The following is a 13,083-nucleotide window of genomic DNA, read 5'->3' on the forward strand; positions in this document are numbered from 1 at the left end:
AGCACAGTCGAGGAGCTCGTGGCATGCTGCATCAAATCCGTCAGGAGAATTATAATTTTAAAAAAAGGGTTAACTGTTACACAATTCATAATTTTCAGCAATACACGGATCTCCATTACTGTTAATGATTGGTGGTACACCGATGAGGCGTTAAGAGTGCTGTGGTTAGGCCGGTACTACACTATCAAATTTCTTTGTCCAATATCTTTGTCAAAGATATTTGATAGTGTAATAGGGACTTTGTCAAATGTCGTCCAATATTTTATCAAATCTAGGGCCTCGCTGTATATTTGATCAAAGAAACCGCTTGTCTTCTGTTCACTGCAATCTGACATGTTACCACATGGAGCGCTAGCATCGCTGCAGCGTACTGTCGTCTGCAGTGTTTTTATAACCATTGCCGGTAAATACAATTGGTGTGTGCCGACAACTACAAAATTAATAGAGATGTATGAAGCTGATGAGGCGCTTTACAACGTGAGGCACCCTGAATACAAAAATTGATTAAGAAGATTGGAGACCTAACCTGATCTAACCTAACCTAACCTAACATAACCCTCTCCTGTAGCAAGGAATGGGAGTGTTACAGTGAGCCTGTCTTCTGCAGATGTAGCAGTTCTTAAGTGAATATTGTGCTTTGTGATATGAGGATACACTTCATTGAGCACATACAGAAATGTATGCTCATCCATTCTTAAGTAATTGATGTACGACTTGACGTCTTCCACTGCAAGCTCACGTAACAAGTTTTGTTGAATTTTTTTATCGTGCCGTCGTAAAACCCACGGCTTCACCCAGATTAGATTAGTTTTTCGTTCCATAGATCCGTGCTGAGGAGAGCCTCGTGGATGTGCAACATGTCGATTTTTTTTAAGCTGAAATAACAATACTAATAGTATGAATAAATACAATACATCATTTGTTTCTATTAAAAATTTCGCCAATGGAGTAGAAGGAGTTGGCCAGTAGTAAGTCTTTCAGGCTCCTTTTAAACTGATCTTTATTTCTAACTAAATTTTTTATGTTTCCTGGCAAATAATTGAAGATGAGTGTTCCTGAGTAGTGGACCCCTTTTTGAACTAAAGTAAGTTGTTTGGTTTGTGGGATTAAAGGGACCAGACTGCGATGGTCATCGGTCCCTTTTTCCAAATACTAAAAACACCCACAGAGAATTAAAACGAGTAACAGAATAGATCACAGACGCTTTTAAGTCCTTGTGCAGATCATTTTTGTTCCTGGTATTGTATGTATGAACTGAGTTGTTTGTTGGAAAAAGAGATATATTATTTACGACAAATTTCATTAAGATGTAAATATACTGAGAGGCAGTAGTTAGTATACCCAGTTCTTTGAAGAGGTTTCTGCAGGAGGTCCGTGAATTTACTCCACAAATAATACGTATTACACGCTTTTGGACCTTGAAAACTTGTTTGACTTCAAGATTTACCCCAAAATATTATCCCATATGACATTATGGAATGAAAGTATGCAAGCTTTTTCATTTTTATGTTTCCTATGTCTGCTAACCCTCGAATTGCAAATACAGATTTGTTAAGGCCTTTCTGCAGTTCTGTGGTGTGCTCCTCCCAACTGAATTTATTATCAACTTGTAATCCCAGGACTTTTAAGACTGTCAACCTCGTATGTATGGTTCCATTTTTCCCCCCACTTCTTTTCCGCATGTGCACACAATGCAATTTGAGTACGTAGAACTGCTGCGGTTGTAACAAGTTGTTGTCAGCCATCTTGAACTTTGACGAAAACTTTGATGACAGTGTAATACCCCCTCTAGCGCTACTTGAAAGATCTTTATCAAATATATTGGACGTAATATTGGATCCCATCTTTGATCAAATCTTTGACAAAGAAATTTGATAGTGTAATACCGGCCTTACTTCCCAACCTTGAGAGGAGCTGGTAGGCAACTGCACACGGCTAGCTTTGAGCGTTTTACATTCCACACGTCGGAACTGATGCACAGTTTGTGTACCAGTATTCAATGCCCGCCCGGCTAGCCGCGTGGGAAGGCGTGCCGGTCCCCATAACAAATCCGCCAGGCGGATTAGTGTCGAGGTCCGGTGTGCCGGCCAGCCTGTGGATGGTTTTCCATCTTCCTCGGCGAATGTGGGCTGGTTCCACTTATTCCGCCTCAGATACACTATGTCGGCGATTGCTGCGCAAACACAGTCTCCACCATAGTTACTCTACCACGCAAACATTTGGGGTTACACTCGTCCGGTATGAGAGGTTGCTACTGGAGGCGGGGGAGGGGGGGGGGGGGGGAGGGCACTGGGGGCCGAAACGCACAATAACCCTGGGGTTTGGTGTGGGGTGGCAATGGGGTGGCTGGACTGCTGTGGCCTATCGTGGGGTTGTGTACCACTGAGGGCTACGGCGGGACGAAGCCTCTCCGTCGTTTCTAGGTCACCAGTTCAACACACAATACACCGGTATTCATGTCTCTTATGGGGACATCATGGCTAATTTGTCGATTCTGAATCTGAATGTACGTTACTACTCTGCAAATGACATACAAGTGCCTGGCAGAGTCTTTACAGAACCACTTTCAATTTCTCCACCGTTCCACTCTTGAATGCCATATGGAAAAAATGAACATCTAAAACCTTCCATGGTAACTCCGATTTCTCTTACTGTAAAGCGATGGTAATTTCTCCCTGTGTAAATGGGAATCAAGAAAATAATTTCACCCCTGGAGGAGAAAGATGGTGATTAAAATTCTGTAAAAAGATTTCGCCGCAGCTAGAAACGCCTCTTCCTACCTCGCAAATAATGTCCGTAATACTCCGTCCCATATTTGCGCTGCTTTCTGGACTCGGGTGGGCTCGCCGACCCCAGTACGAATCCGCTGAGCGGATTAACGACGAAGGCCGGTGTGCCAGCCAGCCTGAATGTGGTATTTAGGCGGTTTTCCACATCCCACTAGGTGAATACCTGGCTGGTCCCCATGTCCCGCCTGAGTTACACGACTCGCAACACGTCCGCACTATTTCACGATTTACACTAAATGCAGACAGCTGTGGTACACTGATTCCGTTCGGGGGGGGGGGGGGGTATGGGGTGGCGGCAGGAAGGGTATCAGGCCACCCCTTCGAATTAACCATGCCAAACCCGATTGTAACAGTGCCGACCCTGAGCAAACTGCTGGACAAAGTCTCAAGCAATAGATAGAACTCCGTCCCATATTTCGTGATAATAAAAAACGAGCTGGTCTTCTTTCAACTTTTTCGACGTCACTTGTCAGTCCTTTCTGCTTTAGCACAGGACGGACAAGTGTAGTGCAGGCAGGCTGATTAGCGTCTTCCACGTCTTCTGTTAATAAAACGAAGTTCCTTGTTCTCGTTCCCAGCAACGTTTTCTCTTTTATGGCCCGAAACTAAGTTGTTCCAAATTGCAATCCCTGGGTACTAAGACGGTCAACGGCTTTGCCGCAGTGGAAACGCCGGTTCCCGTCAGATCACCGAAGTTAAGCGCTGTCGGGCTGGTCTAGCACTTTGATGGGTGACCATCCAGTCTGCAGAGCGCTGTTGGCAAGGGCTGCACTCAGCCGTTGTGAGTCAAACTGACGAGCTACTTGATTGAGAAGTAGCGGCTCCGGTCCCGTAAACTGACATACGGCCGCGAGTGCGGTGTGCTGACCACATGCCCCTCCATGTCAGCATCAGGTGGCGCCTGTAGGCTAAGTATGACACGGCGACCGGGCGGTACCCTAGGGGCTTCCAAGGCCCTTCGGACGTAGTTTAGTTTTAGTCTTAGTTTAGGGTATTTAGACGAATCGAGGGCCCTTAAATTTGTATTATTTATCACGTAGACTAAATTTAACGAGTTACGAGCAAACGGGGTAAATGCTTTCATCGAACGTGGAACCTGTGTATTTTAGGAAATACGGGCTACCTGACTTGTGTATTCGGTACGAAAGAAGCAAAGTGTAGAAAACTGAACTTTTGATCAGCTTAAGTGAAGATGTACGCTGTTTTACTGTTGTGGCGGCACACGTGCCGCAGTGAAGCCATTGTCCTCGGCGCGTGGGAAGCTCCGAAACCGCTATCAGCTGGAGCTGACCGTGGGCCAAACACGAGGAGACCCATTGCCCTTTATCGGCTCGACACTGGGAGATGAAACGAGGACAACAGTGGCTGACCCCCATAAAGTGCCCTCTGCACTTCCTTCCGATAAACTTGTGTGGAGGGCGTTAACAGCTTTTAGGAAATTAACCATTTTAGAAATCATAATGTGGCTAACTCAGACCTCTGATAGTTAGGTAATGAAATTTATGTTCAAAACACGTCTGTCGAAACAGTGAACAACGAAATACAAATTAAGCAATTGTGTAACGATTGAGCAATAGGTACAAGAAAACCTTAACTGACACAATCTACCACAATTTTTTGAACTTTTGAAACGCAAGAGTTGTAGAATTATGTATGAAATCGAATTAGTGATAATAAAAAGATTATAATGAGTACTTCATTACTTGAACGAGTGAAGGTGTATTAGTTTGTATGTGTGTGTGTTTGGGGGGCAGGGAGGGGGCAATACAAGTCCCGTTCCTTAGAGAAAATTAAAGTGGACAAACATGGTCATTAGATTCATCCGTCTTGCTCGGTAGAAGAATGAGCAGATGCCCCCGATCAATTTAGTGAAGCTACGGATGGCCAACAGGAATCAAATTTTCCAAAAAGAACTTTAAACGCTGTAGCCTCCCCATAAGAAAACTGTATGTTATCCCGAAGAAGATAAAAAATATATATCTTGCTTGATGCCAAATATGGGTCGACCTATTCCTCCAGTTGTGTCTTTTGCTAATGTCGAATAGAAATGCTAGTTTTCCAGCATAAGACGGTACATAATTAACAGCAAATACAGGTAATTACGTATCCTCTGCACACGGAATCTCTTAACACATTTTAGAACATCTTATTATTAAGAATTTAAAATTCAAAACTAAAAATGAGTTCAAAGGCTCCTGAATGATGTGACAATGTGATTGAAAACTAAGTTTTCAGACCTGATATTCTTATCCAGGTGTCGACATTTAGATTTTCTGTAGCTACTTTAGATGATTTAAGGCGAATGCCTGAATGACTCTTTTCATACTGAATAGGCTGATTTTCTGCCAGTTCGAACCTGTAATTAATCTGTTACGACCTCGCTATGGACTGGGGGTTAAACCCAACTCTAGAATCGCTTCTTAATTCCTGCTTTCCTGGAAAAATCGGTAAGTACGTACCTTAACCCATGTAAATCGCTAGTTATGGAATTATTAAACTTGTTTATCTGTTTGAGGGCGTTATGATCAAATGTTTTAACTGTTGCAAATCGCACTCGTATATGTAATAAGTAACTTCTGATGTTATCTATGTTTCCCTCGACAGATATGGCGCAAGAAACCAACGCAATACAGGCATGAAATAAAAATTATTGTATAAATAAACCAGTGAGCCTGTAGTACAGTAACAGAGGAAGCACTTTTATATCTAGAAACTTGAAGCAGAGAACCTTATGAACTGATTTTACTAATAAATTGTCGCTGATTTAGTGTTGCGCTGAGGGAAATAACAGCGGGAACTTCAAGTCTCAGGACGTTAGACAGTCAGAATGAAGTGTCAAGCAGTCGGAATTAAAATTTTTCAAATTTATATGGCCAGTGTTGCTTTTGGGCAACAGATTAGAGAGATCTGGTTGGGCGTGCTTGACAGTAAGTTGCTACAAACGATCATTACAACAGACGAGATGCCTGCGACAAAAAACATTTCTGCTCTTTCCCAATAAGTGAAAGATTATCATCTAACATTGACACACTTGAATACGTCGATATAGGTGTCATGACATTTTGGGAATGATTCAAGACTTAATGACTGAATTTTCGCACCATCAGGTGATACACTAATAATTGCTGACTCAAAAGTAGAACGTAAACAGAAGGAATGGTCAACATTGCTCCATACCTAAGTCCTATCGGTTCATTGAGAGGCAGATTATTTTCCACACCTTTCCACAGCGATACTGAGATGTTTCACGCGTACACGCGTATTATTTAAGGGGCTCCGGAAAGACTCAAAATCATGAAAAGTTCAATTTTTACTTTTTTGTGTTTTCTGAATCTGCAGACTATTACCTTTTAATAGATATATAATTTATTCAATTCCGAGGACTACAACTATTTTTAAATTTTTTTTGAAATGTGTTCTACATGGGCGTGACCCACTGTGGCGCTGTTAAACTGCTGTCAAATGGTGTTATTATTAACGTCCGTGTTCATCAGGTACATTTTAGTGATGTGAGATAAATTATGTGTTGTGGCTAACCTGTGATGGTTCAATATATATCGCTGGTGTGATTGTCGATTGTTTCATGTTTATTTACTCTGTCGTTATCTCGAAAATATTCGTAATTAATTCTGTTTCTTGAGTCTCTGTTTTGTAGAAGTATAATAATGAGAAAAGTAAAGTTATTAGAAATCCTCTGAAGGCTTTTAAGAAAAGGAGAAATGTTGGAAAGCCAAAGGTATGTGTTATTACTGTAAACAATAAAGACGATAACCAAGTGAGTGAACCTAACCTCTCAAGTACACCTGCCCATAGCAGTCAAAGTGGGAAAGAAAATACTTCACAGAAGAAGCTTGGTTCAATGAGTGAAAACTATGAATGTTTTATGGGCGAATCGGATGTGAATGAAATATTTGATATGTCGGTTCTCAAAGGAATTTTTTCAAACTGTGTAAGATGTATTCATTGTAGTGAAGTTGGTCTGGAACTCTCCATAATAAAGCACGTAGGACTTGCTAGTGAAATACAACTGAAATGTGATAAGTGTTCATACATGACCACCTTTTGGAACAGTGTTGCAGTAACTGCAACTGAAGAAAATGGTAGCAAAATCTACGAACACAACAACGACCGATGCTTGCTTTAGACAAGGAACGCCTTCGGGCTGCAGACAGGGCTGTAAAGAGTCTAGAAATACAAAATACAAGCAAGAGTAAACAGGAGGAGGAACAAGAGGAAGCTGGAGGAGGAATTTGCAGAGGATGAAGATAATCCATCCTATGGACCTGGAATGCACTAAAAAGTTAATCCAATCTTTGTCGCTCGATTACCAAAACTTTTATTTTCTCATACTAATTACATGTTTTCTAAGGATCTTCTAAACATATTTGTTTCAAACTTTCAGTAAATGTTACACAGTACCTTCTGCATAATTTAACACAGCCTTTTTCCAAAAAACTGTATATTTTTGAATATATATATAAAAATTGCAAAAAAATGTTGTGAATTTTCATTACAATTGAAAAAAAATCGTCTTTAATAACTGAACTAAAATTTTGTAAAATCCCTGTGTTAAGTTGTAGCCCATATTCCAATAAATAATCTGTAAAAAGTTCAACTTCCTACCTCAAATACTTTGTGAGGAAAGATGTAATTTATAAGCGTTATTTTAACATTGCAAGTATAGGGCGTTCCGGAGCCAGAACTCGGGTAAAGAGACTGATCATTGGACTGTTCTCCAACGTCACAGGCTAAACAACCAACTGTAGTTCACAACATATGGTCATATGTCGATCAGATGCGGCCGCTAAGCTGTCGAACACCTCAGTGTGGCCTAGAGGCTTAGGCAGTTTGACTGAATCAAGTTCCCTAACTGTTTTTTATGGTACTCACCCATAAAAACGCAAACAATACTACACTACACACACACCCTCTCCAATTAGCTACTCATACTGCAGCAAAGGAAACAAAAGAAAAATTCGGAGTAGGTATTAAAATTCATGGAGAAGAAGTAAAAACTTTGAGGTTCGCCGATGACATTGTAATTCTGTGAGGGACAGCAAAGGACTTGGAAGAGCAGTTGAACGGAATGAACAGTGTCTTGAAAGGAGGATATAAGATGAACATCAACAAAAGCAAAACAAGGATAATGGAATGTAGTCAAATTAAATCGGGTGATGCTGAGGGTATTAGATTTGGAAATGAGACACTTAAAGTAGTAAAGGAGTTTTGCTATTTAGGGAGTAAAATCACTGATGATGGTCGAAGTAGAGAGGAAATAAAATGTAGACTGGCAATGGCAAGGAAATCGTTTCTGAAGAAGAGAAATTTGTTAACATCGAGTATAGATTTAAGTGTCAGGAAGTCGTTTCTGAAAGTATTTGTATGGAGTGTAGCCATGTATGGAAGTGAAACATGGACGATAACTAGTTTGGAGAAGAAGAGAATAGAAGCTTTCGAAATGTGGTGCTACAGAAGAATGCTGAAGATAAGGTGGGTAGATCACGTAACTAATGAGGAGGTATTGAATAGGATTGGGGAGAAGAGAAGTTTGCGGCACAACTTGACTAGAAGAAGGGATCGGTTGGTAGGACATGTTTTGAGGCATCAAGGGATCACAAATTTAGCATTGGAGGGCAGCGTGGAGGGTAAAAATCGTAGAGGGAGACCAAGAGATGAATACACTAAGCAGATTCAGAAGGATGTAGGTTGCAGTAGGTACTGGGAGATGAAGAAGCTTGCACAGGATAGAGTAGCATGGAGAGCTGCATCAAACCAGTCTCAGGACTGAAGACCACATCAACAACAACAACTGCTGTACAGCATACACATCTTTAACAGGCAGTGATATTAGAAAAACTTCGAATTTTCGTAACGCATATGATATTTATATATCTTCTTAAATGAAACCAAACACTTCTTCTGCTGAGTAGTTTTCTTTTGAAATTTGTCTGTTCTCAGTGCCCTTTGAAACTAGCGATTAAGTCGTGTTTCATCTTTCCCTCTACGCCATCTACTTGTTCATCTCGCAAATCAGCTGCCTTGTACAGCTTATTCATTACAGCAACTATCCCTTTAAGATTCTGATCCAGTTGATTTCACTGAACCACTATGTTCAACACACAACTAGAGAAGTTTACATCTCTACGAGCCATGTTTACGAAAAGTAGTGACAAGTCGCATCGCCTAGGACCTTCACGAGGGAAAAGTGGACTGTTTCCGTGCCATTCGTTCAAATGGCTCTGAGCACTATAGGACTTATCATCTGAGGTCATCAATCCCCTACAATTTACAACTACTTAAACCTAACTAACTTAAGGACGTCACACATATCCATGCCCGAGGCAGAATTCGAACCTGCGACCGTAGGACCAACGTGGTTCCAGACTGAAGCTCCTAGTACTGCTCGGTCACTGCGGTAGGCGTGGCATTCGTGAATCACAAAACAGAAACATGGAAACATTGATTTTTTTGAGAATAAAAGTTAACGTACTTTCCAGAGGTAGTTTTTCAAGGTACACAAACCCGAATGATGTGATAGCTCCTGGCGTCCAAGCTGGGAACTGGCAGCACAGGAAGCATACCGAGTGAAGGAGTGCGCTTGGTAAGGTACTAGAGTCCTTTCCCCACAGTTCACCGCGTTTCGCCGAAGTCGCTGCCAGCCAATTCTAAGTTGACGTGGCTATTTCCGCCATTATGCCTGTCTGAGTTTGTGCTCTGTCCTAATGGTGCTAGCGCAATGGACCCGCACACGGGAGGACAGCGGTTCAAACTCGCGTCCAGCCATCCCGATTCAGATATTCCGTGATTTCCCTAAATCACTTCAGGCCGATGTCAGGATAGTTCCTTTGAAAGGTCGCTTCGGCCTTTCTCATCCTTCCCTAATCCGACGCGACCGATGAGCTCGCTGTTTGATCCCCTCCCCCCAGATCAACCCATCAACTAATCCTAATTGCGCAAACGTCGAAGATACGTTAAAACGTAACTTTATTTCCTTGATCGGAGCACATGTGGACATGGAAGAAGCCTCCTTGAAAATTGTGGAAACTGCATAATGGAGACTCGAGCCATACCCAAGCAAAACATGGGTCACTGCGTTCCTTTTGCATAATCAAGAATAACGTAGCAATCTATCTAGTAGGATCATAGTTCCCCACAACCACTTCCCTAAATACCAACCTGTAACTCTTGATCAAACCTGGCGATGTAGCTGGACTGACAATAAATCCACTCCACCATATAGGCAATTACAGATGGATACGAAATGCAGAAACTCTTTGCAGTGCTGCAATTTCACTCGTGTACTCACATGCTAAATATCGTGGTCCTTATGGGGAAACAGTGCACATATATTTACGATATATATATGTCCAAATGAGGCCATGAGGGCTGTTACTAGCACTGTCAGGTCTGCTTTCCTACGGTGGTCGCTTTTGCTGCCCAGTAATGCTCCTCCGTGTGTTTGAGGAATAGCTACTAAGGTGAAAATTTTTCGATAAGGCAGCTATAAATCTAGAAGTCACGCTATCCACCTTCTGTCTATCGTAGGGTCCCAGAAGGTTTCGATATCACCGATTAGCTGAAAGATCTACCAACTAAGTCAAACTGCAATGAAATAACTTAGCTGGGTTTGACCTTCCTCCTTGGGAATGGTCGAGATCCAACCGCATCCTAACGTGATGAGGAGTCGTGGTCGTACTTTTGCATGAATAATCCGAGAATATACACTTAAAATTCACGTTTCAAGAAATGAGACGGAAGCTTCGTCTTGACCAAACAGGAAAAACTGACACGATATTTTTCTAATTTCTTCAGCTGGCGCTTGCACAGCTCAAAATTCCCTACGGAAATCTCCACTTACACCCACACTGAATCATCACAACCCTCGCACAAAAGGATCTTCGGGGATATCCTTAAACTCAAAAATATCAGATCATCCCTTTTTCGGGTTACATATAAAATTGTCGGTATCCCTTCTCCATGAAGCAACTCGATCATAAAATTCGCGAGTACTAAGCGGGCTTCCTCAGAAGTAGGAATTGTTTATAACAAGTATGCAATATCAAAACAACGTTAAAATACAACCTCGAAAAATTATCGATTCTCATGGCAGAGTTCAGAGAAATTAAGACTAAAATTTTATGACAGTATCTACAGACTCACAACAACAATAGCCACTGACAAAATGGCGATGTACGTAGGACAATCAGAACTGTAGCCTGGATACAGCTTGTGAAAAGGTCTTATAAAGGCATAGTTAAGTGCTTCAGGCATTTTTAACAGAAACACAGACAACGAATTTGTAAATGAAAAGTTCTACCAGAAAATGAAGTCACCGACAGACTGAAGAAAGAAAAAGAACTGACGGAGGAAAAAATGAGAGATGCTTTGAATCTCTGAAGACTGAAACATAACAGCTTTCTCCTCATCTTAGTAATGAAATAATAATAATAATAATTACAACAACAATTATAATCATAATGATAAACAGACTGCCGTCAGACAGATTGAGATACTTAAGGAATGTACAGAAAAAGTAGGGTTACAAATCTCTTAGCAGAAAACTGATGTTCAAAGACGGAAATCGCTAGCCTGAAAACAAAATAAATTAAAATACCTCGGGGAACTCATCCACCCGACGAGACTTAAAAACATCTTAACGCAAAAAAAAAAATTGAAAAAAGATTAGGGTTGGTTCAAAACATCTGCAACAAGAAATCCTCGTCTAGACAGACAAAAATTCAGCACTACAACATAGTCATAAAACCAAAAATTCTCTACGCAAGAGAAACACAGGTTTTACAGAAAACACGAATTTGAAGAAATCAGAAAAGAGGAGAGAATGAACATTAGGAAAATTTTAGGAGCAAGACATACCCAAAAAGATTATAGGCTACAATCAATCAAAGCATCAGAAAAGTTTTCAAAAACTGAAACTGACGCTTAGGAAAGTCGAATGAAATTCTTTGGTCATCTCAACAGACTACTAGAAAAGATCACAAAAAGGATAATAGACTACATAGAAACATTGTGAAGAACAAGTATTAAGTTACTTAAATTAGATGTATATGGCCATGCGAAGCATTTTACATAAATTGTTCTACAACACAGTACTCACCTGTAAGAATCATTGCCCAGAAACGCTACAATAAAAGTACTGCAATGTTGTTCCTGCGGTTCAGAAAATAGTCTTTTACACTGTTGCACGAAAATTGTCTTAAAACAATTCCTTTTTTCAACAGAGCGCAAAACAGTTCCATATTTTGCGCATTTTTCAGTCGAGTATCCCTGAGAACAAAGACTACATCTTCCCTTTTGCCCCTTACTACGGCCAGTGACAAAAACTGCGATATCATATTGATTCAATAGCACAGGAGTTACTGACTGCTTCTCCTCCTGGTCTATAGAGAAATTCCAGTAACATAAAACAGGAGCCAAAAAAATAATAAGAGTGGAAGACCAAGGACGAAGTGCTCGGATTAAAAAGGGTGTAAGACAGGGATGCAGTCTTTCGCCCCTACTCTTGAATCTATACATCGAAGAAGGAATGATGGAAATAGAAGACGGGTTCAAGAATGAAGTTAAAATTCAAGAGAAAAGGATATTACTGACGATATTTGCTGATGACATTTCTGTCGTCAGTGAAACCAATGACGGAAATAAAAGAAAGGTTCAAGAGTGGAATTAAAATTCATAATGAAAGGATATTGCTTATGAGATTTGCTGATGACCTTGCTATCCCCACTGAAAGTGAAGAAGAAATACAAGATCTGCTGAATGGAACGAGCAGTCTAATGAGTGCAGGATTTGGATTGAGAGTAAATCGAAGAAACACGAAAGTAGTGTGAAGTAGCAGAAATGTGAACAGCTAGAAATTTAACATCAGGATCGATGATTACGAAATAGATGAAATTAAGGAATTCTGCTACACAGGCAGCAAAATAGCCACTGAGGGACGGAGCAAGGGGGACATAAAAAGCAGACTCGCAATGGCAAAAAAGGGCATTCCTGGCCAAGAAAAGTTTACTAGTATCTAACACAGGCCGTGATTTGAGGAAGAAATTTCTGAGAATGTGCGTTCGGAGGAGAGCATTGTATGTTAGTGACCCATGGACTGTGGGAAAATCGGAATAGAAGAGAATCGAAGCATTTGAGATGTGGTGTTACAAAAGAAGGTTGAAAATTATCTGGACTGATAAGGTAAGGAATGAGGAAGTTCTCCGCAGAATCGGTGAGAAAAGGGATCTGTTGAAAATACTGGCACAAAAAAGAAAGAACATGATGATAAGACAATTGT

At 40.9% G+C, this 13,083-nt stretch overlaps 1 long non-coding RNA gene and 1 pseudogene across 1 annotated transcript in view; one reads left to right on the forward strand and one right to left on the reverse strand.

The window, feature by feature from the left end:
- The window catches only part of LOC126456850 (uncharacterized), a 93,437-nt gene that overhangs the window by 51,843 nt on the left and 28,511 nt on the right, over window positions 1–13,083 (reverse strand). The gene's annotated exons all lie outside the window — the stretch shown is intronic.
- LOC126458973 (5S ribosomal RNA) lies at window positions 3,434–3,551 on the forward strand (annotated as a pseudogene).

Source organism: Schistocerca serialis, chromosome 2, assembly GCF_023864345.2.
Source record: "Schistocerca serialis cubense isolate TAMUIC-IGC-003099 chromosome 2, iqSchSeri2.2, whole genome shotgun sequence".
Lineage (NCBI taxonomy): Eukaryota > Metazoa > Arthropoda > Insecta > Orthoptera > Acrididae > Schistocerca > Schistocerca serialis.